Source organism: Macaca fascicularis, chromosome 4, assembly GCF_037993035.2.
Source record: "Macaca fascicularis isolate 582-1 chromosome 4, T2T-MFA8v1.1".
Taxonomy (NCBI): Eukaryota; Metazoa; Chordata; class Mammalia; order Primates; family Cercopithecidae; genus Macaca; species Macaca fascicularis.
This window is the reverse complement of record NC_088378.1, coordinates 143,273,903-143,281,312: the sequence shown is the minus strand read 5'-3', so window position 1 is coordinate 143,281,312 and position 7,410 is coordinate 143,273,903. Positions and strand designations below refer to the sequence as shown.

The following is a 7,410-nucleotide window of genomic DNA, read 5'->3' as shown; positions in this document are numbered from 1 at the left end:
TCTCTGGCAACAAGCTCTCTGGGGTGAGTTTTCTTCTAGAAGAGTCCACTAGGACAGGTAAGGAGTAGGAGGCAGGGAGTCCAGTTCTGGGACGGGGAGTCCAGTGAGGAAAAGTGAAGGGAGAGGGACGGGGCCCATGCCGTGTGTTTCTCCCTGGTTTCTCAGACAGCTCCTGTGCCAAGACTCAGGGAGACATTGCGACAGAGCGCTTGGCACAGGAGTAGCGGGTCAGGGCGAAGTCCCAGGGCCCCAGGCGTGGCTCTCAGGGTCTCAGGCCTCACAGGCAGTGTATGGATTGGGGAGGCCCCGTGTTGAGGATTCCCCATCGCCGCAGAGTTTCTCTCCTTCTCCCAACCTGTGTCGGGTCCTTCTTCCTGGATTCTCACCGGGCGACTCCAGTTCTCACTCCCATTAGGTAACAGGTTTTTAGAGAAGCCAGAGTCGCCGCGGTCCCGGTTCTAAAGTCCTCGCTCACCCACTCGGACTCAGATTCTCCCCAGACGCCACGGATGGTGGTCATGGCGCCCCGAACCCTCCTCCTGCTGCTCTCGGGGGCTCTGGCCCTGACAGACACCTGGGCGGGTGAGTGCGGGATCGGGAGATGGCCTCTGCGCGGAGGGGCCAGGGGTCCACCCGACGGTGGTGCAGGACCCGGGGAGCCGCGCGGGGAGGAGTGTCGGGCGGGTCTCAGCCCCTCCTCGCCCCCAGGCTCCCACTCCATGAGGTACTTCAGCGCTGCCGTGTCCCGGCCCGGCCGCGGGGAACCCCGCTTCATCGCGGTGGGCTACGTGGACGACACGCAGTTCGTGCGGCTCGATAGCTACGCTGCGAGTCCGAGGATGGAGCCGCGGGTGCCGTGGGTGGAGCAGGAGGGGCCGGAGTATTGGGAAGAGGAGACACGGATCGCCAAGGCCCACGCACACACTGACAGAGTGAACCTGCGGACCCTGCGCAGCTACTACAACCAGAGCGAGGCCGGTGAGTGACCCCGGCCCGGGGCGCAGATCACGACCCCCCACCTCCACGCCCTACGGACGACCGGGGTACTCCCGAGTCTCCAGGTCTGAGATCCACCCCGAGGCCGCGGGACTCGCCCAGACCCTCTACCTGGGAGAAGCCCACGCGCCTTTACCAAAATTCCTGCGGGTTGGTCCGGGAGGGGGCGAGGTTCGGCCGGCGGGGCTGACCGAGGGGGCGGGGCTGACCGAGGGGGCGGGGCCAGGGTCTCACACCCTCCAGTGGATGATTGGTTGCGACCTGGGGCCCCACGGGCGCCTCTTCTGCAGGTGTGAACAGTTCGCCTACGATGGCAAGGATTACCTCGCCCTGAACGAGGACTTGTGCTGTTGAACCGCAGCGGACACTGTGGCTCAGATCTCCAAGCGCAAGTGTGAGGCGGCCAAAGCGACTGAACGAAGGAGAGCCTACCTGGAGGGCACGTGAGTGGAGTGGCTCCACAGATACCTGGAGAATGGGAAGGAGATGCTGCATCGTGCGGGTACCAGGGGCCATGGGGCGCCTCCCCGATCTCCTGTAGACCTCCCAGGCTGGCCTAGCACAAGGAGAGGAGGAAAATGGGAGCAACACTAGAATAGCGCCCTCCCTCTGGTCCTGAGGGAGAGGAATCCTCCTGGGTTTCCAGATCCTGTACCAGAGAGTGATTCTGAGGGCCCGCCCTGCTCTCTGGGACAATTAAGGGATGAAGTCTCTGAGGGAATGGAGGGGAAGACAACCCCTGGAATACTGATCAGGAGTTCCCTTTGACCCCACAGCAGTCTTAGGCACCAGGACTTTTCCCCTCAGGCCTTGCTCTCTGCCTCACACTAAATGTGTGTGGGAGTCTGACTCCAGCTCCTCTGAGCCCTTTGGCCTTCACTCAGGTCAGAATCGGAAGTCCCTGGTCCCCCGCTGAGAGATTAGAACTTTCCAAGGATTAGGAGATTATCCCAGGTGCCCGTGTCCAGGCTGGTGTCTGAGTTCTGTGCTCCCTCCCACCCCCCTCCCGCGCCAGGTATCTGGTTCATTCTTAGGACGGTCACATACTGGTGCTGCTGGAGTGTCCCACGAGAGATGCAAAGTGCCTGAGTTTTCAGACTCTTCCTTTCAGACCCCCCCAATTCGCACGTGACCCACCATCCTGTCTTTGACTATGAGGCCACCCTGAGGTGCTGAGCCCTGGGCTTCTACCCTGCGGAGATCAGACTGACCTGGCAGCGGGAGAGTGAGGACCAGACCCACGACGTGGAGCTCGTGGGGACCAGGCCTGCAGGGGATGGAACCTTCCAGAAGTGGGCATCTGTGGTGGTGCCTTCCGGAGAGGAGCAGAGATTCACGTGCTATGTGCAGCACCAGGGGCTGCCTGAGCCCCTCATGCTGAGATGGAGTAAGGAGGGAGATGGAGGTATCATGTCTATTAGGGAAAGCAGGAGCCCCTCTGGAGACCTTTAAGGGGGTCGGTGGTGGGGCCTGGGGTCAGAGACCCTCACCTTCCCCTCCTTTCCCAGAGCAGTCTTTCCAGCCCACCATCCCCATCATGGGCATCATTGCTGGACTGGTTGTCTTTACAGCTGTTGTCACTGAAGCTGTGGTCACTTTTGTGCTGTGGAGGAAGAAGAGCTCAGGTAAGGAAGGGGTGACAAGTGGAGTCTGAGTTTTTTTGTCCCACTGAGGGTTCCAAGCCCCAGGTAGAAATGCCCTGCCTGGTTACTGGGAAGCACCATCTACACTCATGGGCCCACCCAGCCTAGGCCCTGTGTGCCAGCATTTACTCTTTTGTAAAGCACATGTGACAAAGAAGCACAGATTTATCACCTTGATGATTGTAGTGATGGGGACCTGATCCCAGTAATCACAGGTCAGGGGAAGGTCCCTGGCTGAGGACAGACCTTAGGAGGGCAGTTAGTCCAGGACCCACATCTGCTTTCTTTGTTTTCCCTTATCCTGCCCTGGGTCTGCAGTCACACATTTCTGGAAACTTCTCTGGGGTCCAAGACTAGGAGTTTCCTCTAGGGCCTCATGGCGCTGCCACCTTTCTGACCTCTCAAAGGACATTTTCTTCCCGCAGATAGAAAAGGAGGGAGCTACTCTCAGGCTGGAAGTAAGTATGAAGGAGGCTGATCCCTGAGATCCTTGGGATCTTGTGGTTGGGAGCCCATTGGGGAGCTCACTCAGGCAATATTTCCTCCTCTGGCCATATCTCCTGTGGGCTCTGACCAGGTCCTGTTTTTGTTGTACCCCAGGCAGTGACAGTGTCCAGGGCTCTGATGTCTCTCACAGCTTGTAAATGTGAGACCCTGGGGACCAGATGTGTGTGGGGTGTTGCGGGGAACAGTGGACACAGCTGTGCCATGAGGTTTCTTTGACTTGGATGTATTGAGCGTGTGCTGGGCTGTTTCAAGTGTCACCCCTCACTGTGACAGATATGAATTTGTTCATGAATGTTTTTCTGCGGTCTGAGACAGCTGCCCTGTGTCGGACTGAGTGGCAAGATTTGTTAACTCTTTCCCTTTGTGACTTCAAGAACCCTGACTTCTTTTTCTGCAAAGGCATCTGAATGTGTCTGTGTTCCTGTAGGCATAATGTGAGGAGGTGGGGAGACCAGCCTAACCCCATGTCCACCATGACCCTCTTCCCCACGCTGACCTGCATTCCTTCCCCCATCACCTTTCCTGTTCCAGAAATGGGGCTGGGATGTCTCCATCTCTGTCTCAACTTTATGGTGCACTGAGCTGTAACTTCTTACTTCCCTATTAAAATTACAATCTGAGTATAAATTTACTTTTTCAAATGATTTCCAAGAGAGGTTGATGGGTTAATTAAAGGAGAAGTTTCCTGAAATTTGAGAGACAAAATAAATGGAAGACATGAGAACCTTCCACGGTACACGTGTTTCTTGTGCTGATTTGTTGCAGAGGAGGAGACTAGATGGGGCTGTGCACACTGGGTGCTCAGGCCACCATGAACTTTATGTGGTCACTGCTCAGCTGGGTCATCTTTGCTGCTCCATTGTCCTTGGCCCTTCAGTAGAACCTTGTCCCACCAGGACCTGTTATCATAGGTGTTAGGCAGGAATCTAGACCCAACATGGCGGCGTTACCCGGTGTAGCAGGCCTTTTGTTAAAGACTCCCTTCACCCTTGTACACACCCGCAGACTTACATGCGTCAGAGTTCTGGCTGGGCAACCACACTCCCCCATGACCCGCAGCTCACCTGCATTCCACAAGTTCCTAAACAGCAGTTTCGGTTGACAGTTTCCAAAGATCCCTTCCTCATGACCCTTACTCAACTCCTGCCCTAGTAGTTTCAAGACCCCCCAGTGTTTGCACAACCAGCTTCCCTACCTCTCAGGCTATAAAAAGCCCCTCAGCGCTAATTCCTTGGCCGGCACCTTTGGACCGAGAAACCTCACCTGCGAGTCCTAATAAAGGCTATTCTCACTGCCATTTGCCTTGTGTCTTCGTTCCCGGTTTGGCTCCAGCCTCAGTTTACCTTTACAACAGGGACTTGGATATCACCCAGGGTGGCCCCTACACATAGAAGTTCCTGTGTTATCAGAAGAAAAATTTTCAGACCCTTTTCCTCTTCCCCTCTTTCCAGGTCTCTTTCAATTGTATTTCCATCTTTTCCCCAACCTTCTTCTTTTTTTTTTTTTTCTTTTTTCTTTTTTTTGGGACTGAGTCTTACTCAGGCTGGAGTGCAGTGGCGCCATCTTGGCTCACTGCAACCTCCACCTCTCGGGTTCAAGTGATTCTTCTGTCTCAGTCTCCCTAGTAACTGGGACTACAGATACGTGCCACAACGCCCAGCTTATTTTTTGTATTTTTAGTAGAGATGGAATTTCACCATATTAGACAGGATGGTCTTGATCTCCTGACCTTGTGATCCGCCCACCTCTGCCTCCCAAAGTCCTGGGATTACAGGCATGAGCCACCAAGCCTGGCCTCCCCAACATTCTTAAAGGAAGCAGATTCTGAAACTTCCAGAGGAGAGGTCCCAGAGTTTTTCATCATAGGTTATTTTCTATTGGAACTCCTCTTCTGCTCTCTCTCCTACTCTTCTTCCTGCCCTGAGTTGTAGTAATCCTAGTGCTGGCTCCAATCCAAACTCATGGATTTGTAAAGCACATGTGGTTGGATAATTGGACCCATAAGCCTAGGGTTATCTTTCCTGAAGAGAAATATATGTTTGTGTGCTGCAGTGTGCAGGAGGGTTGGTGTGGGAGGAGGGAGGGAGGGAGGACACAAAAGTAGCCCTGGCAAGAAAAGCACTGGTGCATTTATGTCCACATGAGATAATATTGTTCTGTAGCTGCTACAAAATGACATTTGACCTGAGGTTATATTAATAAAAGTATTGCCTTTAGAATAGGGAGGTGCTCCACAGTGATCATCCATTCAACTGACATTTGTTGTCTGCTAGGGATATGACTGCTTTTGCATTTAGAAAACATCATTAAAGTAAAAACAGAATCATTTCTGCCTTGTGGTGTATACGTTCTAGATGCAAGCTTGTCCAACCCGTGGCTCTCGGGATGCATGTGGCCCAGGACAGGTTTAGAATGTGATGACTTTTTTGTTTATTTGTTGTGGCAGATATCATGAAAATTATCCACGCACCTTTTTTTCTTTTCTCTATTTTTTTCTGCTCATCAGCTGTCATTAGTGTATTTTTTTGTGTGGCTCAAGACAACTCTTCCCATGCGAACCAGGGAAGACAAACGATTGGACACCTCTGTAGGCAGATGATAGATATAGTATAAGCAGAGTAGGAACATAAAATGCTTGAGTGAGAAGGTGGCAAGTGCTGTGTGGCAGGTGATCCAGAGTGCGGGCTGTGGGGACAGGGAGGTGGCTGTTGTGCTGGGTGGTCAGCATGGGCCTTGTTGCAAATGTGACCTTGGAGTAAAGATTTGAGGGATGTGAGGAGTTGTCCACAGGGATGTCTGGGAAAGTTCTTTTCAGGCAGGGAACCTTCAGTGCAGATGCACTAGGGCAGGAAATTGTCTGTGTTCCTGGAAAGATGAAGAGGTCAGAAGGGTTGAACAGAGAGAAACTGAAATGAGGTCAGAGGTGTGGACAGAGCAGGTAGCCCTGGAGGATGTGGGAAGGGTGTTGACCTTTGCTCTGAATGACATGGGGAGTTAGAGGACAGTGTTGAAAAGTGGGACATGGTAGGACTTATCCTTTGAAAGCTTCTCTCTGGCTGCAGTGCTGAGAACAGAATTGAGAGGTGGGGACCAGTGAGGCAGTGGGGAAAACAGTGGGAAAGGAGTGGAATATTCCAGAATGGAGATGTTGCTTACCTTGACTGGGGTGTGAGCAAGGGAAATAGTGGGAAGTGAAGGGATTCTGGATGAATGTGAAGATGGACTTCACAGCACTTGCTAATGGATTTATCTGTGGTGTGAGAAGAAGAATCAAGGACACCTACAGTGTTGGACTGAGTGGGCAGAAGGGTGGAGCTGCTGTCAGTGGAGATGGGGAGACTCTGGCAGGAGCATACAGAGGAGAGGGCATCGCAGGCATTCAGTGGAGGAGACATCTACGAGGAATGCAGGTGAGGGGCCCAGATGCCTCTGCACCTACAGATTCATCATCCAATCACTCTCCTACTTCCACCAGCCCTGTGTCTCAGAGCCAGAGCACTGATTCTCCCCTGGGCTGTCTGCACAGGCAGGTGAAAGTCAGGGAAGTTACGGTCTGCTGTTGGTTATAATAAGTCACAGATTATTGTGCTTTCTTAGATAATTAAAGAAATAATAAGATAATTTTTAACTAGAACACTTATTGAGAAGACCACAATAATGCAAAGATTTTATTCATCTAAAGAAGGCAACATAAGAAAAATAGTTGAGCAAGAAAGAGATAATATTAGAAGGCAGCAAATGACAATGTACAGACTTAAACCCAATGAGGTCAACAATTACATTAAACATAATGGACTCAGACACTCCAATTACAAGACAAATAGTGCAGAGGGGTAAAACTAAATAAGTAAATAAGTAAATAAGCGTAGGCTATTGACAAAAGCCATAATTTCAGTAGAAGGTACAGAAAATTTAAAAGGATAGAAAAGAAATACCAGACAAACATTCATGAAAAACCACATGGAGATGCCATTTAGAAAAATTACAGGACATGGGTCTCCTGAGACATGGAGCACATGTAGGCAGCTCACACTGTGTTTTTCCTTTTTTTCAGAGACAGGGTCTGTTGCCCAGGCTGCAATGCAATGGTGATATCATACCTCACTGTAACCTCAAACTCCTGGGCTGAAGCAATTCTCCTGCCTCAGCCTTTCGAGTTGCTGGGACGTCAGGCATGTGCCGCCACACCTGCTATAATGTCTCATTTTCTCATTTGCTGTGGTGTGATCAAGGAAACAATATCGTGCCATGTATTTGACTTGCA

The 7,410-nt window shown here is 51.9% G+C and overlaps 1 pseudogene; it reads left to right on the top strand.

Annotated features, from left to right (window-relative positions):
- Positions 1-487: 487 nt before the first annotated feature.
- LOC102136749 (HLA class I histocompatibility antigen, alpha chain G) lies at positions 488-3,773 on the top strand (annotated as a pseudogene).
- Positions 3,774-7,410: the final 3,637 nt, after the last annotated feature.